The 26,495-nt window shown below is 41.7% G+C and overlaps 1 long non-coding RNA gene across 2 annotated transcripts; it reads right to left on the bottom strand.

Annotated features, from left to right (window-relative positions):
• Positions 1–2,425: 2,425 nt before the first annotated feature.
• LOC141572648 (uncharacterized) lies at positions 2,426–15,530 on the bottom strand. 2 transcript variants are annotated; one of them, XR_012497954.1, is made up of 5 exons: positions 15,400–15,530; positions 15,030–15,101; positions 11,884–12,028; positions 8,577–8,666; positions 2,426–5,248 (listed from the first exon to the last, which is right to left on the bottom strand). It is a non-coding gene; the product is annotated as an uncharacterized LOC141572648 (long non-coding RNA). The 2 variants fall into 2 exon arrangements; XR_012497953.1 differs by lacking the exon at positions 2,426–5,248 and having other exon boundaries at positions 7,372–8,666.
• Positions 15,531–26,495: the final 10,965 nt, after the last annotated feature.

Raw genomic sequence — 26,495 nt, 5'->3', positions numbered from 1 at the left:
TGTCCTGGCAATGCAGCACTAGCTGGGTGGGGCAGGGACAAAGGGTATCACCAAGGTGGTATACACACAGGGATTTTACCAGACCAATGTGGTCCCAGATTTGGCCCTTTGGGGGAGGGTTCAACATAGAAAAATTGCGCCTTCCTGTAGGCTTACATGTGAGGCAGGCTCCACACAGAGACAATGGTGGCTCTCCCTCCAGCCCTCGCTTCTAAGCCACACAACTCAGTCTTTCCCCATATGTCTCTGGCACCTCTTGAGTTGGTGTCCCTCCACCAGAGCCCACCAGGTGAGTGTTTTCAAGCAAATGAGTCTGTGTGTGGGACCTTTAAGAGGACGTCTGGGTTTCCAGCTGCCTTCCTTCTCACTGGGACAGACAGACAGAATCCTTGTTGATTTTCACTGACAGATGTTGTGGGGACTCCTCAGTATAGGACCCCTGGGCTGGGGAGCTCAGTGTGGGACTGGGACTCCTCCTTCTTTAGGGCGGAACCCCATCACCAAGATGCCTCTCCTGATGTTCAACCACTACCTGTGGTTTTGGGATAAGCCTTTTGCATGTCTCCATCTTTTCTATCAGTCTCAATGTGGCTTCTTTATTTCCTTAGGTATAAAACTTCTGTTCAGCCAGTCTTCCAGTGAATCTTAAGGTTTATTGTTCTATACTTTAGTTGTAATTTTGATGTGATCCTGGGAGGCAGCAGGCATAGAGTTTATCTAATCTGCCATCTTGGATCTTAGATCTTCTCCTTCCATCTATGACATTTAAAAAATATTTTTTCATTTTCATTTGAATGAAATTCATTTATTTGGTTTATTATTTTGACAGCTCTTTTATCTATTTTAATTCTTTGACGTTATTTTACACGTTTTACTTAAAAATAATTTTCTTCAGAGCTTAATATCTTGTCCTTGTGATTTTTTTTTAAATTTATTTTTTTTAAAATTAAATTTATTGGGGTGACAATTGTTAGTAAAATTACATAGATTTCAGGTGAACAATTCTGTATTACATCATCTATAAATCCCATTGTGTGTTCACCACCCAGAGTCAGCAGTAAGAAAAGATGATATAGGAACATTTGTGACAACATGGATGGATCTTGAGAGAGTAATGCTGAGCGAAACAAGTCAGACAGAAAAAGCAGAGAACCATGTGATTTCACTGATATGTGGTATATAAACCAAAAACAACAAAAGAGCAAGACAAACAAATGAGAAACAGAAACTCATAGACACAGACAATAGTTTAGTGGTTGCCAGAGGGTAACGGGGGCGGGGGGTGGGGGGTGGGAGATGAGGGTAAGGGGGATCGAATATATGGTGATGGAAGGTCCTTGTGATTTTTTAAATGTCATTTCTCTACTCTATGTGGGTTAGCATTACAGCCTATTCACCTTTAATATCTTAGTTTTATCTATGTATTACCTTCTTTGTATTTTCTAAATTATTTCCTTTTTACATGATATATTTTATAGTTTGTTTTTACTGTCATCATTTGGGCAATAACAGTGATTTATTGCTGTGGCAAACTCCTCTTCATCTTTCATAGCTTCATCTTGGCTCCCTCAGAAACCTTGTCCTTTAAAGACTGTTCTTAGGACATTGAAGGTTTTCCTGTGTGGCTGGCTTAGTCACAGTGCCCTCTGGAATCACATTCTGACAATATCTTCCTGAATAGAGAAACATTTCAAATTCTAGAGTCTAAGACATACAAGAATGTCACCCCATTATCTATCCTTATGTGAGGGGCCAAGTGACATCATTTCTCCCTTAGCCTCTGTCTGTATCACTTTTATTTTAAGCTTTCTATTGATACTCTTTTGGGGCAGGGTAATAATTTTGAGGCTCTTTAGCACCCCTCCAGCCCTAGGAAAAGCTGGTAGGAGCTGAGGTTACTTCCACAGGCCTCAGTGCTAAGAATATATGAGATCCTTGTGAATGAAACAGACCTGCTTAAATTGCAGCATTAAAGAAGAGGTCTGTTCCTAAAAGTGTAGAGAAGTGCTTACCAAGAAGATAAGAGCCCCTGAAGAGTGTGCAGTCTTCAGATCATGTCCACAGTTATAGCTCCCTATATTGAAGCAATGCTCTCCCCATTGGCTTCTCTCTGTTCTCTCTGGGCCAGGAGGAGCTATTTCTCTTGGTGGAAGCATTTTCTCTTTTCTCAAAACATGGTTGACTGCCTGTCCTTGAAGCTAGCCTACCTCCCTCAGCCTCTCTGAATCAACGACTTGAATCTGGCCAACCCATTCATTGCTCAACTTTGTGCCCCTCGGGGGTGTTCAGGAGACTCTTCATGTGGGCCAATTCACAAGGGTGGGCACTTCACTAGAGGTGCTCGTGAAAGCCTGTGACACAGTGATTCTCAGGAATTCAATCAACAGATAATCTTTTCCAGATGAGTTGACCTGAAAGACTCCCTTTGATCCAGACACATGGGATGTCAAGTGAAAGCTAAGGCCTCCCAGGTCCCATGAGTCTACTAGTTTTGTCTGACAGGGCTGGTCTCTCCCAAGCACTCATTTCGCTTCTTGGTGTTTGCATCACAATGCATATTACAACTGTCTGATAGTTAAACTCTTTAAGATAGACATCCTGATATATTGGCAAGGGACTTTAATTTTAGAAAACACATTTCCTTAGATTTGAAGTTTAAAGCTCTTTTTCTCTCCAGCTTTGTGGATGAAAATACCTTTGGAAAAGGTTGGGTGAACTGGTGCCTGTATCTGCTTAGCCTTAGGGAGAAGTGGCCGGTGCAGTAACAGCCTGCTTCTTCCAGATCTGATCAAGAGTTCAAACATTGCACCTGCTGGCCTGCATGCATTCTATACACTTGACTGCTTCCCTTGCAATCCTACTTTAACCCTGATTTTCTATGCCACAACAGGGGTAATTATTTGAGAAGACATGTCGCTAGGCCCAGCTGTGGGTTGGTAGGGCCCATCTGAAGCCAATGGACCACCCCTCTAAGTGATCATATATGGTCACAGTTAGGGAGTAAGGTTGATTTCAAGGATTTACTACAGTTTCTAAATAAATTTTACATTCTCACTCATTTGCCCTCTGAGGTGCTTTCTTCAGCAGGAGAGAAGGGTTAGGGTGTTTCACTTTGTTGCCAGGAATTTCCTTTATACTAGGGCACCCCCAGAAAGTGTTGGCTAGTCAGTCCCGGAAGAGCAACTGCACACCCACCAATGCTCTAAACACTCTAATCTTGCCCCACTTTCATTTTATAAATAGCAAATCCACCTGAGATTGTGTACATTATGAAGAAGGAAAGTGCCTCTCCTACTCTGTTAAATAGCGTTGAGGTGCATTTACAGTTGGAAGTGTAAGAAATTCACCACCAGCTGGGGACTAAGGCCAAATGGCTTGCTCACTGCTCTGTTGAAGGACTCAGTGTGTATTGCAGATCTCACACCTCTGACAATCTCAACCAGATGGAATGAGGGCCGTTCAGGTGGGTATTTAATTTCTAAACTTGATAGTATAGCCACGAAGTCTTATTGCAACTATTTAAAAAGCAAGCATGCTTTGGAGCTATTTTAAGACATGTGAAGATATTCATGGTACAATACTGAAGTTTTTAAAAAAGGTAGGATCCAAAAGTTCTCATTCAGTAGCATCCTGGTTTTCTTGTTTGTATATATGTCCATGCCAGAAAGTTATGGTAGATATTTTTGAGTGGCTCTATTATAGGTACTTTCCAATTTTCAAATGTGTACAATGTGCTTCAATTATTTTTATAATGATAAAGACACATGATTGAAATGACATAAGATTAGAAAGACTTTCATTGTGAACATAGAATAACATAATGAATCTCTAGCCATGGACCCATTACCCAGCTTCAAAAATTACCAAACTACTGGTTAATCGTGCTTCATCTATGTCTCTATCTACTCCCTGCCCATATTATTATTTTTTAATTAATAGACTTTATTTTTTAAAGCAGCATTAGTGGTGATGAAAAAGCCTTTTGGAACTACCTGAAAATTATAAAACAGCAGGTCATACTAAAATCACTATTCCTGGTGCACAGAAGCAACTGAAGTTGTAGGTTGCTCAAAGTGTGGGAGGGGTTGCGGATGGGGGAGGAGCCTGTGCTCTGTGCAGCCAGTGCAGGCCAGGAGTAGACAGAATTGACTCTTCAGGGAACAGTAACTTTAATTGGAGCACAGTTGTTGATGGGGTGGGAGTGAGGAAAAGTACACAGAAAATTCTGCAAGCATGGTTTGGGCCAGAAGAGAATTTAAAAAAATAAAAAGAACTAATTCTTCTGGCAACCTAATTAAACAGAGGATTTCTCAGCAGTGGAATGGGGCATGTGCCGGCTATTACCTGCTGCCCTGCAGCTCTTTCCAGACACCTGCCAGATGCTAATTAGTCAAATCCTCCAGTGTTAGGATCCAGGTGGTGGTGGTGGTGGTGGGGAAGCAGAGGTCATTTCCCTCAGGACATTTGTAATAAGTCAGAGTTCAATGCCCCTATTTGTCTTCCCAACCAAACATTAGACTTTGTTTCCTACATGCACAAAGGGATCAATAATTGTCATAGCCAGCTGACTCAGTCCCTAAATCTGTCAGGCCAGTTGTTGTAGCGACCATATTGAGTGCTTTATAGTCAACACTATCACCACACAGCCTTTACTGCATACTTAGGCATGCCCGCACTGGGCTAGGCTATGGGGACCCAGGCTTCTGCCTCATGATGCTGACCTTCCACTGTGAGGCCACTAAGGACACTGTAGTCTGCTCCTCATTTGTTTATTTCCAGAGGCCCAACCTGCCTTCATCCCATCCTACATGGAACCAAAGAAACACATCCATTTACACACACATATGATCTGGGTTTCTTCAGAATGCAACAGATCTAAAATTGAATTCTAAGTTTCCAAGTTACCAAATATTCAACTTATCATGATGGTGTGGCTGACCCCATCGTAGTGGGAGGAGGCCCAGAGAGTGAGGTGCTGCTGATCATTTCCTCTTGATGTCAGTCACTTTTCATCAGTGGGCTTGCATACCTTGCCAGGAGAAGCATCAAACTCTCAACCCAGGACCACCGTGACTTTTTAAGATATGTAATTAAAAAAAACCCTACATGTAAAAGCAACTTAAGGAATTTTAAAAAGAAAACTAGGAGAAGGGACTAGTTCTACATGATTAAAAATTATATTTTTGATTTCCATGGAAATTGGCAGCTGATAAGAGTTGCAGATACATACCTCTTTCCACGAACATACCTATGAAGAAACAGAAATATCAGATAATAACAGATTCTCACCGAGTATGTATTCTATGTCAAGTATCATGCTAGGGGCTTCCAACAGCTCACTGAGGTCAACAGTGTAAGTGACCTCATTTTACAGAGAGGGACACTGACCCTATCTGGAGGCATGTGTGCCACAGATCACCAATTAGCAAGGGGCAGGATGAGTGTTTTGTTCAGTCCTTCCTCCATCCCCAGGCAATGCCCCTTACCAAGGCCATTCAACTGATTTTCAGAATCATGGAGGAATTCCCACAAACATGAAGCCCAAAGGAGCCTGACCCAAGAATCATGTGTAGAGGCTGGCAGGGTCTGAGCCCAGGACTGGTTGAAAAGGTCAACAGCTTGGGAGGCTGAGGTGCCACAGAGCCTCTGCATCTCCTCTACATTCACTGTCCCTGTGTGTTTTGCTGTGCAGGCCACTGAGGGTCCTATGTCCAAGGTTTGGTTAGTTCTTAAGGGTGTCCTAAGGGAGCAGCCATAACTGATATGGACCATTGTTCTCTTCCAGCCTGAGACAGAGTACATGACAGCCCAATCCAAAGAAGACACTACCTTCCTCTCTTTAGGAGTGGCCACTGGCTCAGAAGCCCAGGCAAAGATTAAGCCTGCCATGTCCTACATGAGAGTTACTCTATGTTGACCAGAGAACTGCTTCCCTCATCATTTACCGACTTCTTTCTTCCATCCCATTCTCCCACAAACCCTCTCTTTCTAGATCCATTCAAGGCGGCAAAATCCACCAGCTGCCGACCAGAACATGGGGGATGATAGGTTTGAAGCACTTGGTCCCAAAACTCTTCTCTTGTCTTCCACCCCCTACAGTCTAGTCTCTATGCAGTAGCTACAGTGATTCTTTGACAATGTCAGCCAGGTCATGCTGCTACTCTGCCAGAGCACCTCCACCAGCTTTCCATCTCATAGTGAAAGCCTCCCCCTACTGACTCTCCTCCTGACACTGGCAGCTCCATCTTCCTCAGCAGCCCAGACGAGCCCCTTCTTCAGGGCCTTTGTATTCACTATGCCTTCCTCCTGTGAGATTCTTCCTCCAAGTGTGTGCACACTCTGCTATGCCCACTATCAGTGTGGACAAGGATGAGTTCTGTCTGTCATTTACCAAATCTTAGGACTTCCATTTCTGGAATATTAGTAATGCAAGAGTTTTGGTTTGAACTAGAGAGGCTGGGTCTGTCTGAACTTATAAAATCTTTTGAGAATACTCAGGGGTGATTCGATAATGGAATATAAACTGGTCATCCCTCCCTTAAGTGATCCACTGAAGAGATGAAGGGAATCTAGAACTTTCTGGAACAAAGTCACATGTTGGAAAGCTGACCATTCACATGTTCATTCAATAAACACTTACTGAGTACTGACCGTTTGAGACAACGAATTAGGAGGTGGGGATACCACACAGAACTGGAGAGTCCTTCCTTCAATGAGCTCATGGTCTAGTTGAGGATATAGGTGTTAGTTAAGTGGCCATATCAATAATTGTAAAATCATAACTATGATAAGTGCAGCGAAGGTGAGATGGACAGTTCTAGGAGATTTATCTATTAGGGAGGTCAGGGAAGGCTTCCTGAGGAAAGGGATCTTGGACATTAGATAAAAAGATGTATTGGAGAGGTGTCAAAAAGAGCTATGAGATTTCTGGTTGGCACTACTTGATGGATAGTAAAATTTCAGTGAAATAGAAAACACCAGAAGACAGGAAGACTGAGTGCAGTCAGGGTGGGGAAAATAAGAAGTTCTGTTTGGGATTTAAGTTTGAGGTACATTTAAGAACCAGTATCCTGTAGACAATTGGATATTACTGAATACATCAAGGAGAATATACAGATAAAAATGTGGAAATCAGAGGAGTGGTCTAGCTTGTCATTACCTGGCATGTTTTGTGTGATAACAAGACTTGGGTGCACACAAATTTATCTGAGACAAGGGTGTAGATGGAAGAGAGGGGCCTAGGTGCAGGTCCAACATTCGAAGTTTAAGTAGAGAAGGATGAACTTGCCAGGAAGGCAGAGAAGTTTCCAGATCATCAGGATGAAAAGTGGGAGAGTGTGGTGTGAGTGAAGTCAAGAGGAATTCTTTGTACTAGTGTGGCAACATTTTTGCAAGTTTGAAATTATTTCAAATTATATAGTACAAAATGTCATTTTGCTAGGGCTTATTAATATGGAAGAGGGGCCCCTCTCCATCTTGGATAACTGCCCCATCCACAGAGACCTTCCTTAGTGGGGATTATTTGCCTCCACCTCCTGTTGAAAGAATCAATTTAATCTTCAAAGCCTATATGCTCCTTTTCACATCTCTACAGATTATCACTGCATCCAAATCATTATTATCCTAGGAAGTAAACTGTTAAAAATAAGGTAGATCATCTAATTTTTTAACCCTTTATATTTAAAGGAATACTATGGACTTGTTAAACGTACACTACATTTTAATGTATTCCCACTTATTTATTAAACCAAAAACAAACAAACACCACATTTAATTGAGAGCACTGGATAAACTGCCCTCAGTTTGTGCCAATAAGGAGGCCAGGTAACAAACCAACCCCAAATCCTAGTGGCTTAAAGGAACAGAGGCTTATTTATGCTTATGTGCAGGTTGTCACCATGATTGCTCTGACTCCGCTCCTTCCTGACAGTCACCTCCCTGGTTGCTGCAGCAAGGAAGGGCTTCAGGTCAAGAGCTGTAAGTCCTCTGGCCTGGTCGCTACACACCCACTTCTGCTCATACTTCATCAGCTGCAGTCAGCCCGTGGCTGTGCCTAACTTCAAGGGAGTGTGGGACTATCCTTCCTGTGTACCTCAAGTAGGAGAAATCAAGAACGGTAGTAACTTGTACCATGCCATTTAAAGTTTGGCCACATAGACAATAAAAATCATACCATTGCGGCAGAAACAGCCCATCGCTTCCTCAATATCCATTCTCCTCTACCTCCTTATTAACAGAACCCTGGCATGTCAATACCTACCAGAAAGTATTCGACTTCACTGATGCCCTAATATCTATAAGCGGACATATGATCCAATTCTGCCTGTTGAGATAAAAACAGAAGTAGCTAGGTGGAGCTTACTGCAAAACCAAATATTTCTGATGCTCTGACAAAGCTGGCTTGTGACCCTGGCCCTGTCCCTCGTCTCACTGTCTGTCATCCTTCTTCCATCTTCATTCCGAGTGCCTGCAGTGCAGCACCTGCCCTGTAGCTACGGTACAGAAGCCTTATGCTAAGGGCAGTGGTCAGGATGACAGATGGGGCCTGGATCCTCGTGATGCTATGAACTTCATACCAGATGTGGGCTCTTTCTGCATACTGCTTGTTATTGCAGACACATAAGCTGGCATTGCTCGGTCTTCTGTTATTTACAACAAACCCAATCCTAAAAAATGCAAGTAAAATAATTTTGTTACTACATACCATAAACAATTACTTATTCATCTAGTAATCATGATTCTGAGTATTTGGGAAATATTTACAAAAATTGTGGAATTATCCTCACTTTCCTCCAGGTTAGTTAAATGGTATATAATTTTCTATAATGAATTTAGAATAATTCTTCTATTACCAAGGGGTGAAAGACTCCTTTTTGAGGACTGCAAGTGGGGTTCTTTTCCTGTTTGGTCCTGAAGCCAATTAAGAAACCTGAAAGTGAGCATTAACAGTGCAAGCTTTCATCCTATGGCCAGAGAATGGAGAAGTGGGAGTGCAGCTCTTGGATCAAACTGCGCCTTCCTTAGCTGTCCAGGGGTGGCCTAAATGCAGGGGAGGTTTAGGTAACTAAACAGGTAGGAGGAATATTCATGGACTTTCTAAGGAAAGGGGCAGTGACTCTGTTTCTGTCTGATGTGAGCACCTAGAAGGACAGTCGCCACATTTCAGTCTCTTCCTGAAAGTCAAGGGGACATTAATCCCTTGGCAGGGCCCTGCATCCCTGTGTGGTACTCGTGACATGAGTGGGGAACAAAGTTCTGACACAGGTACAGAGAGAGTAACACAGTTTTGTTTGGGAACCAATGTCCCTCCAGAGGCCAATGCTCTGGTAAGCACCATAGGTTATACAAGACAAAATAGAATTTAATAATGAACCAAGTCCCAGAGTCAATCGAGATGGAGAACGTCTCTTGTCTGGGAGAGACGACTGGGCCTCTGATGAGTCTGAGGCAAACTGGTCTTGCAAGGAAGAATTTCAGAGAGTCCCAGAGTATTGTGGCTTGTATCTCACAGAGGACCCTGTCGGGTCGCCCAGACGAATGTCCCAGAGTGTCTCGCTCAGAACCGTGTAGAGGGTCTTAGCCAGAGTGCCCAGTTGGACTACTTATGGCACTGCTCTCGAGCTCTGATTTTATCCTCTTTTCCTTGGACTTGTTTACTTTTTAGGTGATAACCAGAAGTTGTTTTGGTGAACGTGTTTAGCACTCAATTTTGTTATGCTCAGTTTCACACATAAACATGTTTATTTTCACTTCATTCTTATCAGTCTCACACATCAGCGGCCATATTCCTGGCTTGCATCCCTACTAGTAAACAACTTGTTTTGCAAACCTCAATCCAACAACAACCTTGTTTTTAGTATATTTTATATGCTCTACACACTGTCTCTCTGTCTCTCCCTCTCTCAATACCCTCTTAGGGTTCTGTCCTCTTTTTATTTATGGTCTCTTCCAGCCATTGTCATGGCAATTGTCAACTGTCATGGTAGGTGTGCTATTTAGCATGAAGATTATAATGAGCTTTCAAATCTTTTGGAGGTCATTTAGACCCTCATCTTGGTTTCAACTGGTTTCAGCTAATCTTGACAAATTCTTAACTGCTGACCTCGGCCCTCCCTATTCTCAGAGACAGAGCAGGGGAGAGGTTCAGCCGGGCTTCTTAGACTTTCAGGCAGGCCCCACAGGGCCTACTATAACATGGAGAGAAATGAAATATTATCAAAGGCCTACATATAAGACCCACTTTGGGGAACAATGAGTTAAATACCTTGATCTTCTTATAAAATTAATCAATCGAACCTAATAGCTTAAGACATTAGAGTTAGTTATTCAAACATTGGCAGTCATAAATACAGCAGTAATATATTTTCCTCCTCCAATTAGTCAAGTCACTCTAGTTACTGATATAAATTATTCTTCAACATACAGTTCATTTAACTGTATATATGTATACAAGTCTTCACATTCAAATATTTTAAAAATAGTACAACATTAAAATGGTACTATACTAAAAGAAACTGAGCTGAGACAACATTTTGAAAATCACTAAAAATATATTTGCTATTTGAAAATAAGACAAAACTTTGGGACATAAAATTAAACTCATTAGTTGGCAAATATCTTACTCAAATAACATGTCCCCATGAATTTTTGTTTCACCAGTGCTGTTTTATCATGAATTACTATCAAGAATTACAGTTATCTTTTCATCATGTTGCCTCACAAGTGAAAAACTTAGGAGAAGCAGCTCCAGGTGCAGTAGCTAGGCAGCAAACCTGCAGCTTTTCTGAACCAGCCGTGGAAAACCTTTAGGACCTCTAGCAGGTACCTTCACTCAGACAACTCTGGATCAGTGCATCTTCCTTTGTAATTCATGACTTAGCCCTGAACCTCTTTGATAACTTGCTCTGAGTTCAGGAAAAAGCACTCTATTATGAAATACCTCCATTGAGCCACTGCCACTGGCTTGAAAATTGCTTTGTAAATGGTTAGACAAGGCTAGTAGGTACTTTTGGATTGACAGTGAAGTAAGAGGAGGCTAGAAGGATCATGGCTGCTGGTAATTTTGGTATTCTTTCTAGATGCCCCAGACTGGGGGAGGGGGTGACATTCAGGGACACTGGTGGGAAAACATTTCTTCCTGGGCTGTGGATAGTTCGATATTTCCAAACCCCACATTTCTAGTACATTGGGTTATTCTCTGAACATTTCCTGCCTAGTTTACTTCGATGCAAATGTTTTCCCCAAATCCATTATCTCAGTGCTGAGTGGCCCAGCTCTAATCTGACCTTCCCTAAGAGCTTTTCCAGATCTCATCAGTCATTCCTCATAGATGCCCTTAATTTTTTGTCCATATCCCAGTGGGCCTTGTATCTTGTATACAAGACCCTGGACTGCTGGCTCTCAGAAGGAAAACATCATTCTTATCCATTTCTGATGGCACCCAGTGTTTAGCACATGGTGCATGGACCTACAAGGAGCTTCATGTGTGCTTGAACAGAAGCAAGGGACATTTCTGATTTTCTCCATCATGTTGTCGACATTCTCTCTGTCCCATTGATAAGTAGAGGTTGGTTTGGAATCTCTGGAGTGGTCTGTAGTCCTTATAAATTTCAAAGTGGAGAGAAACTTGGCTAACAGAAAATATGGAGAAGGACCAACTTCTAACTTTCTTTGCCAGAGGTCAGAGCATTGCTTCTTCTCTGAATTGCTCTAAGTTGCAGAAATCAAAACTTCCCTTAATTTGGGACAGATAAGAGTAATTTGGGACAGATAAAAGTTCTGGGGAGCTGTCACTGCCCACTGACTTAGTGATGTTGCTGCAAAATGATTATTCAAGACATTTTTTCCGTCTAGTTTGAGTTATTTTCAAAAGCCCAAAATCACCTGATTTAAAAATAATAGATCACGATGTCATGGCACTACTGAAACTCAGAGAGCTTCACTGTCACTTGAGCAGCTGTGCAGACAGTCCAGCTTTTAGTAGATATACGGTATTCAAAAGAATGAAGTTGTGCACAGGGGTGAAGACCTGGTAGAGGAATCAAAGAGCAAATGTTACGTGCCAGGTTGGCATCTTTCATGGTCCCATGTGCCTCACACAAAATAAATAGGTGACATTGATTAGGCTAATTTCTGGCAAACCCATAGAGGCTGCAATAAATTCCTGAAAGGCTGGAGCTCACCTGCCTCTTCCTAGTCAGCAGGTGGTGGAGAGGCACATGGCACTCTCAACCTTCTTCTCAGTTCTGAGATGCCCTTTACAAAGCTGGACAAGGAAAGATCTCCACCGCCTTGCCTCTTCTTGTTTGGGAGCACCAAACCTTCCCTTCCGGAGTCACACACCCTTGTTTCCATCTGGGTCTATCCTGTTGGTGGGCGGAGGACAGATGCCGTACTGCTCGCCTGCAGTCTGGGAGTCTCAGGGCCACCGGGCCTGACCAACTGGCAGAGGCCACAAGAGCCATGCTTGGCTTAGGTGAAGGGAGGGGCCTAGAATGACCAGGCTGGCATGAGTGGGGGGGTCTCTGCAGGGCTGGCAGGAGGGAGGAAGAAGGAGAATGCCCACAAGGACTGTGGGTCCCAGCAGACTCCTGAAAGGGCCCTGCGCCCTTCTCCAACCAATAAGCACCTGCCACTCGGATGTTTGTACGAACTTTGAAATATCCTAGGACACTGCAATTTTACTGCTCAACCTCCAAAGTCCTTCTGTAACGATGTGCTTGCATTTGTAGAAAATTGTGTGTTAACAGCAGCACTTCCCATCCCTGAGATGGGCCAAGTTATTCCACTGGGGAGAGGCCAAGAAGGCCAGTGGTTAGGAGCCTGCACTGTGCTAAGAAGGGTGTGGATTCTGGATGCGTGCATGCAGAGTGGGGAGACTTAAGAGCAAAACAAAGGGCATCACTCCCCACCTGTGCAGGAGAAGGCACCACGTGACTCCAGTGTGCTGCGGTCACCAAGCATCTCTCTGCCCCTGAAAGGCACTCACAACCTCTGTCTTCACACATTTACTCTCTGCATTCCCTCATCCCTATGAACACAAACAAGGCTGTGCACTGACTTCCTCCTTTATTCTGGACATCGTCCTTTTGGGAATAAAAATGAGAGAGAATGGCCAGGGATGGATCATGGGGTGGGAAGTACCAGAACATGAAAGTATCTATGAGGTCAGAATAGGTGCCTCCTCCTCACAGGTGAGGTCACGGGGCTCCACATGTGCTGTGTCCAACATCACGACCAGCTGGAGCAGATGTCCTGTTGTTTTCCATCCCATTCTGCACAGGCAAGTGTGAACACTGGTGTAGCAGGTTTCCCAGGCTGTGTCCAGTAGTGCACAACTGGTGTTTGGAAGGGTATTACATTTAAGAACAGGGCTGCTCTGGTGATGAGGAAGGAGGACTGGGCTGGGAATGAGAAGACCCTGTTCTAGGCCCAATCCTAGCCATTTGTGTCACTTGCCTGGGCCACTTCATACTCATGAGACTGGCTGACATAGTACTGCCAGGAACGTTGGCCAGCTGCTGTCTCTACTCTAATGGGAAACAGCGGACTCGAAGACATTTACCTGTGTTTGCCTCTGCTTCCAACAGACTGCCGTTCAGATTTCATCCACTACACCCCTCCAAAAGAAAGTCGGTTCTTCTTCCATCACTATACATTTGAGCACACAATGTGATATATAGATGATGTATTATAGAGTTGTACAATTGAACCCTATGTAATTCTACTCACCATTGTCACCCCAATAAATTTAAAAAGTCAGGAAATTTGTATTAATCCTTTTTTTTAAATTAAAGTTTATTGGGGTGACAATGGTTAGTAAAGTTACATAGGTTTCTGGTGTACAATTCTGTAATACATCATCTATATATCACATTGTGTGTTCACCACCCAGAGTCAGTTCTCCTTCCATCACCATATATTTGATCCTGTTTATCTTCATCTAACACCCTTTTCCCCACTTACCCTCTGGTAACCACTAAACTGTTGTCTATGTCTATCAGTTTTTGTTTCTTTGGTTTTTTGTCTTGTTCCTTTGTTGCTTTTGGTTTTATATTCCACATATCAGTGAAATATGGTTCTTGACTTTTTCTGTCTGACTTACTTTACTCAGCATAATAATCTCAAGATCTATCCGTGTTGTTGCAAATGGCACTATTTCATCTTTTCTTATGGCAGAATAGTATTAATCCTTTTCTTAAGTTAATATAAAAGTATAGCCAAAAAAGGAGCCCAAACTTTAGTAACGCAGCTGGAATAATTTGTGGCAGTGAGCAACAATGACAAAAAAAAGAGACTTTAAAAATTTAGTTGATTTTCTGTGGTTGTTGGTTTGCTAGTCTCACAGTATTGGAAGCTGCACATTTTTTTGAAGGACAAGGAAGCTGTTGGAGGATTGGTTCTCCCAGCAGCAACATTTTGCTAACCAAGTTTCTGGGGGATCTTTGCACCATCGCAAGATCTCAGTGGGACATATTTTTGAAAGATGTTTAGTGTTCATTCATAAGTGACAAAAACTGACAAGCAGGAAGCTTATGTGTTCAATGAGAGTAGCATGTTTATCTCCAAGTGATGTTTCATTTTGAAGACATGTGGAACCACCTTTTGCTGAAAGCACTGGGTCCTCTGTTGAATCTTATTAGGGATTGGTACCCTAGCTTTTTTTCTTCCATTTCCATTTTTATGAACTAACTTTTTCCATATATATTATATGTAACATATGTCAGTGATGAAGCCCAATATAAAAATGAGCATCCATGAACTTATCATACAACTTGAAAAGCTATCTTAGTTTCTTCTCTGGTCCCATCTCTTCCTTCCATGATCCTGAATTTTGTATGTATTAATATACCTGTGATTTTCCATATATGTATGTATCTCCAAACAATATATTGTTTAGATTATTCAGGTACTGGCTTTCTTTAGTAGCACATGGCAAAGTGGTTACAAATAATTGCTTTGGAATCTGATTGTGTTGAAATCTCAGATAAACCATTTACTCACTATGTGGACTTGAATGTATTACTTACCTCTCTGAAAATCAGTTTCTTCATTTATAAATGGGGGTAATCCTCTCCACCTGTCTCCCTCCTGAGGTTGCCCTGAGGATTTAATGGAATAAGAACTGTTAAAGACCTTGTACATTCCTAGCCCTTGATCAACAGTCACAAATGTTACCTTTTCCCTTCCTTCTGCCTCACATGTCGCTGGGAACTCCTGCAAAACACACTCCCCCTTCACCCTTCACCACTGGCAATTACTCCAGGCCATCAGGCTTTAAAACAACAGAAAATGAGAAACCTATGGAATGAACAAGAGCGCCAGACTGTATTTACACCTCTTGATCTGTCCACACAGGGAAGACAAATGAGCTAGGCAGCAGACAGAAGGTGCCATTACCAGGTCATTAATTAGCAACTTGCTCAGTGTTGGCAGGAAATCATTCATCATTTTCAGATGAGTGGAGAACTGCAGAACCTTCTAACTGTCCTCCCTCATTCTGCACCAGTGTGGTGGCTGTGACTGTGCTAGCCAGAGCTTTCCCTCCCACACTGCCTTATCAAGATAAGTGACTCAGGAGGTTGCCATGAGATCTGCTAAATGCAGGGCTAAAGGCTTCCAGGGCTGGAGTGCAACAAAACTAACAAAAGATAAATGAAGACGGTTGGAACAAGATGAGATGAATAAACTATTTGCTTTGAGCATGGACATGATGTTCCAGAACAATCCACTTTGGCTGCCAAAGTAACCCGTTGGAGTTCACAGAGAACCTCACCAGGGCTCTCAGGTGCAAGCTCAGAGCTCAGGGCTGCGTGTGGGGGCTCCACAGCAAGCCAGGGAAGCACTGTTACTGAGCGCCTTGCACAGAGGAGGAACCAGAGGCCCAGAAAACGATGGTTATTGTCCCAATTAAAATGTCTAGGAAGAGGCTGATTTGCATTCCAAACCAACATCTGTCTGATTCTAAAGCTCAGTCCTGCTCTATGACACAGCCTCTTCTCCTCAGCAGGGTGCTGGCTCTCCAGGAACAGTACAGACACTGGCTGAAAGTGTCTTAACCACTGATTGCCCACTGCCTTTAAACACTCCCGGCCCCTTGTGCAGAATAAATGGAGCAGCATTGTCTCTAATCTTTAGGAGCCCATGTATTCTCTCTGGTTGCAATGATTTCAGATTGCTAAGGTTTATGGGCAATGACACATGTATTCTTAGAGGGGAGAGGGAGGGCCATATTTTCCCCCTGCTGAGAAGGCAGAGAGACTCTCAACCATTTCATTGAGGCAGGTAACTTTCAGGAATTAAGGATACATTTATTAATATCTGTGGAGAGTAGATATTTATTTACTTTATTTTATTTATTGATTTTTAAAGGAGTATTGCTTTATTTCCCTCAATGAGCATAATGTTAGTTTAAGTTTATCACATGTATGATTTATTATATATAAAATACTTTTATTAAAGCTAATTTTAAATTAGTTATGTAAATTGAGGATTTTCAAATAACATTTTGACAAATACAAGAATAATCTTATAATGATTGCTATTGTAGATCAATTGCATTATTTATTTTTATATAAAAATTTCATTTTATTTTTAAAATAAAATAGCTTTGCACTAGTACTTATATTTTATGTGATGTTAGTTTTGAGACTTAACTTTTTTGTTCCTTAACTACTTGCAACATTTTAATAGGATTAAAATTTTGCAAAAACATAATTATTAAATTAATTATTCTACTAACTTTAAAAATTACTTATTTATTTTTTTCAGTTACATTGACATTCAATGTAATTTTATATTTGTTTCAGGCATATAGCATAGTGGTTAGACATCCATGTAATTTAAGAAGTGATCCCCCGATAAGTCTAGTATCCACCTGGCACCATACATACTTATTACAATATTATTGACTATATTCCCTATGCTGTACTTTACATACCTGTGACAATTTTGTAACTACCAATTTGTACTTCTTAATCCTTTCACCTTTTTCACTCAGCTCTCCAATGCCCCTCCCTCTGGCAACCATCAGTTTGTTCTCTGTATCTATGAGTCTGTTTTGGTTTTGTTTGTTCATTTATTTTGTTCTTTACATTCCACAGACAAGTGAGATCACATAAATGAGACCAATTTGCAGTCCCTCGAACAGTGCACAAGGGTCCCCTTTTCTCCACATCCTCACCAGCACTTGTTAATTGATTTATTGATGATAGCCATTCTAACAGGTGTGAGGTGATAGCTCATTTTTTTTTTTTTTAATTAAATTTATTGGGGTGACAATTGTTAGTAAAATTACATAGATTTCAAAAAGCTTCTGCACAGCAAAAGAAATCATTTGGTTTTAATTTGTATTTTCCTGATGATTAGTGATGTTGAGCATCTTTTCATATGTCTATTGATCATCTGTATGTTCTCTTTGGAGACATGTTTATTCAGGTCCTCTGCCCATTTTTTAAATTGGATTGTTTGGTTTTTTGGTGTTGAGTTGTATGAGTTCTTTATAAATTTTGGATATTAACCTCTTATTGGATGTATCATTGGCGAATATCCTCCCATTCAGTAGGTTGTCTTTTCATTTCGTTAGTGGTTTCCTTTGCTGTGCAAACACTTTTTAGTGTGATGTTGTCCCATTTGTTTATTTATTCTTTTGTTTCCATTGCCCAAGGAGATAGATCAGTAAAAATATTACTAAGGGTAACGTCTGAGAGTTTATTTCTTATAATGTCTGAGAATTTACTTCTAGGAATTTTATGGTTTCGGGTCTTAAATTTAAATCTTTAATCCATTTTGAATTTATTCTTATATATGGTGTAAGAAGGTTGTCCAGTTTCATTTTTTGCATGTATCTGTCCAGCTTTTCCAACACCATTTAATAGATTGTCTTTACCCTACTATAAGTTCTTGCCTCCTTTGTCATAGATTAAATGACCATATATGTGTGGATTTATTTCTGGATTCTCTATTGTGTTTCATTGACCTGTGTGTCTGTTTTTTATGCCAGCACCATGCTGTTTTGATTGCTATAGCCTTGTAGTATAGTTTGATATCAGGTAGCATGATACCTCCAATTTTGTTCTTCTTTCTCAAGATTGCTGTGGCTATTCAGGGTCTTTTAAAAAAAAAAAATTTTATTGGGGTGACAATGGTTAGTAAAGTTACATAGATTTCAAGTGTACAATTCTGTAATACATCATCTATATATCACATTGTGCATATTCAGGGTGTTTTGTGGTTCCACATAAATTTTAAGATTATTTGTTCTAGCTTTGTGAAAAATACCATTGGTATTTTGATATGGATTACATTGAATCCATAGGTTGCTTTGGGTAGTATGGACATTTTTAACAATGTTAATTCTTCCTATCCACGAGCATGGTAGATGCTCTCATTTATTTGTATCTTCTACAATTTCTTTCTTCAGTGTCTTATAGTTTTCCAAGTACAGGTCTTTTACCTCCTTGGTTAATTTATTCCTAGGCATTTTTTTGATGGAATTGTAAATGGGATTGTTTTCTTAATTTCTCTTTATGATAGTTCATTTTTGGCATATTAATTTTGTATCCTACTACTTTCCTGAATTCATTTATCAGCTCTAATGCTTTTTTGATGAAACCTTTAGGGTTTTCTATATATCATGTCATGTATAAATAATGACAGTTTTATTTCTTCTTTTCCAATTTGGTCACCTTTTCTTTCTTTTATCCTGTCTGATTGCTATGGCTAAGACTTCCAATACTATGTAGGCCCCTTTGGTTCATCTTATTAGGGACTCTGTGCTTCCTGGACTTGTATGTCTATTTCCTTCACCAGGTTAGGTGAAAGTGGGCATCTTAATCTCATTCCTGATCTTAAGGAAAACACTTTAACCTATTTCCCATGGAGTATGATGTTAGCAGTCGGTTTGTCATATATGACCTTTATTGTATTGAGGTATGGACCCTCAAAACTTTGCTTTGAGTTTTTATCATACATGGATGCTGGATTTAGTCAAACATATGTAGCTATGATTTGATCATATGATTTGTATCTTTCATTTTGTTTATATGATGTATCACAGAGGCAGAGGATCAAATCAGTGATTTGGAAGGAAAGATAGCAGAAAATACCCAATCAAAATAACAAAAAAGAACTTCTGAAAATAAGGATAGTTTATAAGATTTCTGAGACAACATCATGTGTAACAACATTCACAACATAGGGGTTCCAGAAGGAGAAAAGAGAGAGCAAGGAATTGAAAACCTGTTGGAAGCAATAATGACAGAAAACTTCTCTAACCCAGACATTGATAAAGCCTCATGCAGTATACAAGTTAGGTAAGGCAGAGCCTCAGGGAGTCAGCAGGGAAGGATGAGTGGTGTTCATCAAGTTAATGTAGATTCTGGGTTGTTGTTACAGCTGAGCCTGGAGCTACTCAGCAAAAGTCTCAGAACACACTGAGGCCAGCTGCCACCCACCTGGGTCCCGAGAACCCCTGAGAGTTGTCCAAGAGTGATTGCAGTGCTGGCAGGGCTGGCTGCTGTTGCATAAGAGATTGCCGCATTGCGTGAGTTGGTTGGGATGGAATCTCAGGGAGTCACCAGGGTGGAGTGAACAGACTAATGCAGATTCAGATTTGGCCTGAAGGGGGAAGGCTTAACAGAGGAAAGATGGCATCTGCCTGCCAGCTGTATGGGAGCAGGACCCCACACAGGGAAAATGGTGACTGTCTCTCCAGCCCTCGTCCTGAAGCCACACTTCTCAGTCTCTCCCTGTATGTCTCTGACTCCTACCAAGTCACTTTACGTCCACCGGAACCCACGGTGAGTGCCTGTGAGCAAGTGAGTCTGTGCATGGGCCCTTTAAAAGAATGTCTAGGTTTCCCATAGTCTCCCATCTCACCCAGATGGTTAGGATCCCCACTGTTTTTCACAGCCAGATGTTGTGGGGGCTCGTCTTTCCCAGCATTGCTTTTTGTTTTTTAATGTAACAATATCTCAAGATCTTCCTTGTGCCTTTTTAGAGATGTATAGTCCTCCATTGTGAAGATGTATCATAGTTTACTTAACTTGTCCTTGACTGTGGGTTTTACTAACAAGTTTAATGAGGTTAAAATATTCCAAGAGTTAGGCAGTTAGGGTTATTCATTTAGTTAGGGTTATTCATTTAGTATATAGCTATTTGTTGGTGCTTCTTATGTGCCAAAATCTATGACGGTATTTGGGAAAGAGGGCTGGACAGAGTGACAGGCAAAAATAATGGGCATGCTTGCTCTCATAGAGCTTATAAATTAGTAGGCAAAACAAGTTACTAATAATGAAAATAAGCATAATTAAAATGTATGATAAATGTTACAAGGAAATAAAAGGAGCAATCTAAAGGGGACCTAGCTTAAAGTGGGTGGTAGGGAAAGTCTGTCTGAACAAATGACTATTAGGTGGATGAATGGAGTGGATGAGTGGACTAGCATAGGTGAGGCAAAAACGTGGAGAGAAAACATGGCAGGCAGAGTGAACATGATGGGAAAAAGTGCTGAGAAAGGATTACATTTCAGGCAATAAAAGGACTTTGAGGCTGGATATTGTGAGCAAGAGGGAGGATGACAAGAGATAGGATGGAAAGTGTGTGTGGGGGCAGGTGACAGTTGTCTGGTGAAACTGTGGACTCTACCTTTAATTCGAAGAATACCACCAAAGAGTTTAAGCTAGTAATATGATCCAGTTTATCTTTTAATATGTCATTCCAACTTCTGTGTCAAGAAGGGATTGGGGAGGGATAAGAGCTGCAGTATGAAGGCCACTAGGGAGGGTGTGATGATTGCACTTGTCAAGGAAATTCATGACAATGGTTCAACCTGGATGGTAGGGTGGTGGGGTGGAGATGGAGAGGAGGAAATGGGTTGAGCCCTTTGAGAGGTAGAGTAGACTAGAATCATTAGATGAAAATATTAGACTGAATGAAAATGAAGAAGGAAGAGTCCAAATAACTCCTCAGTATTGAGTGTAAGCACCTGACTTACTAAGATTGGTGACCTTGAAAGATGATCAGGTTGAGGGTCGGAGAGACAATCAATTTGGGATATTTTCAGATGACTATGAGAAATTCAAATGGAGACATGAGGAAGGCATCTGGGTGCATACACTGGGACTTCTGAATGCATCATTCTGGGTGTTGTGGACACACACAGGACAGGAGGAGCCTGCCCAGGGGAAGGGCACCAACAGAGAAAAGAGGCTCCAGGACTTAAGATGAGGAACTCCTACAGGAAGGGTTCAGAGGGAATGTGGCACTGATTAAGAAAATGAGATTTTAGCAACACCAGCAATGAAAATTAAGTTTTCTTAGTAATTTATATTCACAATGTTTCAGGAACAAAAGAGATCTTAGAGATATGTAGGATGGCTCCCCAATTTAATTGAAAAGAAAAGAAGTTGGAGAATTCTGAAATGTTTGTCTCTTGCCTTTCAGCCCTGTACAGATAGCCTGACTCCCAGATATCACTCATAACCACACCAAGGAAGAAATAATCAACTGAGTTCTGCCATGAATTGTAAGTAATTTTATCAAGATATAAGTCACATTTTATTTTTTTCCATCAGCAAAATTAGTGCCAGTCCTTACTAATGTAGTGAGTCAAACTCAAGGTAGAAAAATTAGCTTGCAAATAAAGAAGAAAAAAGGGAAAGAAAAGTAAAAACCATAAAGCAGTTTTGGAAGCCCTTCTCTAAGGTGAAAGATGGTTATCTCCTCCCCGGTTTGTTCTCCTTGAACTTCTCCACAATCTTCTTTGGTGTAGATGCTGGAGTACTTGCAGGTTTTGCTGGTCTGAGCTTGATGTTAATGACTACTGTGTTTCCTCCCAAATAAGAAAATAAACCCTAGCATGATTTTTCAGGATGACATCCCCTGAATATAAGCCCTAATGCATCTTTTGGAGCAAAAATTAATATAAGACCTGGTCTTATTTTCAGGGAAACACGGTAGAAGTCAGATGCAGCTGAACATGGCCATTGCTAATGGTGTTTGCATGTTTTCTTATTTTCTCTCTTTCTGGGCATATGGTGGGATTGTACTCACCAGTTCTCTTGTGGTTGAGAGTGGCCATGTTATTCTTTCTGGTAACTGAGTTCTGAATGGAAATGACGTTTCACTTTCAGGCCAGAGCTTAATTGCCAATGTGGGATCCTCTACAGTGCTCTTGCCTTCTGGCACAGTGACTGGAATCTTTGAGATAGCAGCTGCTTTATCAGGCTGGATTCCTGAGTGAGTATGAGAGCAGAGCCCCTTTGCTAACCCAAAATGGGCATGCAGCAAGATACAAATCTTTGTTATTTTAAGTTGCTGAGATTTGGGGGCTGTTTGTTATTGCAGCATAACTTAGTCTATGCTGACTGATACCCTGCTATTCTACTGTCTGCTTGTTGAGGGCTAAATGGACAGCCTGTATATTTCATTCTTCAAGCAGACATAGACACTTTCATTTTCTCTGATTTCAGACTTTTCCCTCAAATGCACTTCACACACCAAGGGGAGAGAGTTGGGATATACCATAGTGATCTTTCCTGCCAGTTATATGGAAACTGGATAGATGGGCATTCCTGAAAGAAGTGGTCTAAAGGAGGAAGAAGGCTCAAGGAATAAAAAGAGAAAAATAAACAAACAAGCAAGCAAGCAAATAAACAACAAAAAAAAATTTACCTTCAGAAATGGAAGAGGAAAAGTGGACATAATCAGGGCTTTTAGGAAACACAATAAGGGACCAATCCCCACAATGACTGTGAAATTTTTGTAAAGTCCACATAACTGTTTCTTGATACTTCCTGTCTCTTTCTTCCAAAGGAGCTGGAAAAACAGTACCCTGCTCACATTTGGTGAAAGAAAGAACAGGTCTAGTAAATGTAAAAGGCAGTAACATAAACCCCTGGGATTTTTAGACAAGTAAGAATAGGTCTGCAGGGCTTTTTCACACAGAGGGGTGCCTGGAATCCAACTCCCAACAGTGGGAGAGAGCTCATAGTCACCACAGCCCTTCCATCTCTGGGTTTAATTTCTGAAGAAAACCCAGTAAGTTGTATAATTTGCCAGATTAGGTTCTAATGTTGGAGAGGAGTGCTCACACCCGAAGTCTGAACCAGAGGACCTGGGGTTACTTGAAGAACTGACTTCTCCCACACTTTCCCACAGCCTCCCCCACCCCTTGTCAGCCATGCCAGGGGCTTCTAGTATGTCTGCTAACTACTTATCACCAGCACACAAATTCATCAGTGTGTTTCTAGGGAACTCAGCTGCTAAGCACATCTATGGATTCAAGATGGCCAGGATTTTGCTGTATGTGACCAGATATCTGTGAACCAATACATCGCTCAAGAGAGTGGCAGATGTTCTTTCTTTGATATATCGGTTTATGAAAATGATGTTTCTGAAGAAGGTAATTCCTGACTGTTCTGACTCTGGGAGGCAGCTCAGCTGTTTCACACAAGTCGTTAGAGCCTGTTTTAAATGCTGAGATATCACCCATTTTTACAGCCCTTATGATTGGGTCCTCATCGTGCAACAATAGGATCCTGGGGCAGGAGAGCTGGGCCATGACTCCCCCAAAGCATTTGTTCTGTTAGCGGCATAACAACCGATGGACGGAGTTGCACTGTCATCACTCCACCTACTCTTGTGGTTTCCAAGACACACTTGAAGTCTCATTCTTACTGGATATCACTGGGGCTTCCCTTCCAAATGGTCAATAGCAGAAAATGAGTACAGGATTTGGGGTTGGACAGGAATAATTCTCATTTCTCCACTCTGGATCTCTGTCCTGTGTACCCCTTGGGTTGCTATGAGATGGAGAGGGACACTAGATGTGAGGAAACTGCATACATCTGGCTTACTTGTGTCCCATTTTAGGTGTAACTGTTGCTACTGCTGTTTTGGTTTACCTAGGAGAGCTGAAAGGGGACAGAATAGCTAAGAGTGGAAAGGTGGCAGATTGTACCTTTTCACAATCCTGTAGATCTTTACAGGTCTCCTCTTTTGCCTTTTTGTAGAGATAATCACATCCCTCTATTGCCCATTTTCTTTGTTGTGTCCTCTGTCCCCACTCTGCGGCAGTCAGCACTGGAGATAAACCAACTCTTCCCAAGGAACATTTCTCATGATAATAGTTATTAATATTAATGTTAGTAATAATCCGAATCTTTTCCCTTATATTAGTTGCCCTTATTGTTACCATTATTGTTAATGGTTTTGATGTATGATTATTATTTATATATGATAATTGTTATGTCATTATGCTGTGCAGGATCTGACATCTTTTTCATAGCCAGTCAGTTTAATATGTGGCTTTTACTGTTCCTGAGAAAGTCAGCAGGGTGAATCCACCCCTGAAATGGCTGCAGTGTCCTTGTGGACGTGTGCACTCCAAGTGTTGCATGTACTCCATGTATTGTGACCTGTCCCACCTCTGACACACAAAAATGGATCAGAGTGTAGTCTGCAAAGCAGAAAGAGAAGACAGCTCAGTGGAGCTCTGTATTACATGCTGGGATCAATTACATGAGAATTTACAAGTAATGGGTCACAAGTGATAGGATGGAGTAGGATCCCCAGGAGTCCCACTGAGGAGGTGGCATTATATCTGGGCTCTGAATATGGATAAATAGATGCAGTTTGGGGAAGAACATTCCTATGTGAGGTAACAGCTTTCACAAAGACATGTGGTATGTTCAGGAAATGGTGAGTGAGAGGCCGAACACTACCAGGCTATGGCGATCATAGGGAAGTGGGGTGGGAGACAAAAACGGAGGGGAGGAAGAGGCTTGAACATCAGCTGCGGTTACCAGGCTCTGCAAGACTTTGGGGGATACACCTGGGTAAGTATGACCTGGAAGAAACACTGCAGAGTTGGAGCCAAATCAAGCATAGCCTGAAGGAAATTGACAGAACATATGACAAAAGAAACAGAAATAGGGGACATAAGACCAGGTGGCTGACTAAGACTGGACACAAATGTAGACCAAAAAATGGCTGCTGAGATTTCCTGGTCGTGATGCAGGGGGACAGGCCACACCTTCCACCTCTGTTAAATATCCCTGATGGTACACAGCATGCCTGGAAACCAGTCGTGAGGAAGCCCAAGTCTGTGTCACAGGGAGAGGTGGACTGAGAAATGCAGGTCCTGTTCCCCACGCGAGCATGTTAAACATAGCCCCAAGGAAGCAGAATTCTTTGCTTTCCCCAATAGCTGCCCAGAACCCCTTGTAGGACCACCATGGCCAAAGAATCCAAACATCACAGTGATATGATGGGAGCAGGCCATCACCCCACCCTGCATGCTACGCCACTCGCAGCCCTGCCTTTGTTCCTCCGTTCTGAGTCAACAGCATCCAACCTGTGACTCAGTACGGTGAAAGGCCATGTGAAGGGCACAATGGGTCTCTGATTTCAGAGCCCATTTAAAAAGGATTGATAAGTGACAAGCAAGACTGAATTTCCTATTTACCAGTTATAAGCTGTGTAGCCTTTGCTAAGTCACTCAACCTCTCAGCTCAATTTTCCCATCTATAAAATGGGGATGATAATAATAGCACTCATCTCTATAGAGCTACCATGAGAATTAAATGGAATAATGCCTATGAAATCTCTAGCACAGTTTGGCATGTAGTAAGCACTCCGTGACTGGTAGCATGCTTATTGTTTTTATTTGTAAAAAGAGAAAGCAAGAGGAGAAAATGTAGGAGTGGTACGTGATGCAATGGGTAAATATTATTCACCACAGAATCCTAAAATATCGATAGAAGGCATCTGACTCTCTAACCATAGACCCTGGCAGTCCACGGGGATGCCATTGCCTTACAAAGGTCCAGGATCCAGCTCTACCTGCGGGATTGCTCTGAAGGGACAACTGGGCTCAGGGCTCTATTATCAGCTTTCCTGAGTCCTGGGGTGGTGATGGTGGTGCATTGAACTCCTCGAGGGGAAGGATGGTACAGTGACCAAGGGCAATTCACATTCTGTGTCTGTTGGCAGATGCCAGGACTGGATACAGTTTTCCTTTTTATGAGCAAACATTAGAAAGAAGTTTCCATGGAATGATTCTGCAGCTCAAGGAAAATAACATTATCTGGAGGACTTAGAGAAAAAACAGATCTCTAGAAATGTAAAATCACTCATAGGAAAGATAAGAATGTTTTAGAAAACACCTGCTTGGTATCCTCAAAAAAAAGAGGCAAAAAGGCTTGAAGTCTTTGGAGTGAGAGCAAAAAGCCACAGGGGAAACATATGGGTTCTGAGGAGGGTAGAACCCATTAATGGCCCCAAATGAGAGAGTTGAGGGTTTTATCCATGTACTTATATTTGCCTTGGTGGTGAGAGAAATCCATGTGAAATCAAATACAGGGGCAGGTGTACGCTTGCTCCTAACAAGGACAGCCTCGTCAATGCCCCCAAATTACAGAAATTAAATAGCTTAGCACAAAGCTGAAACCTGTTACCTCCATCTCCAATTCTAAATCCATCCCTACCTCCTA

This window comes from Rhinolophus sinicus, linkage group LG07, assembly GCF_036562045.2.
Source record: "Rhinolophus sinicus isolate RSC01 linkage group LG07, ASM3656204v1, whole genome shotgun sequence".
NCBI lineage: Eukaryota > Metazoa > Chordata > Mammalia > Chiroptera > Rhinolophidae > Rhinolophus > Rhinolophus sinicus.
Note: the sequence above shows the minus strand (reverse complement) of the source record. Positions and strands in the feature narration are given on the sequence as shown.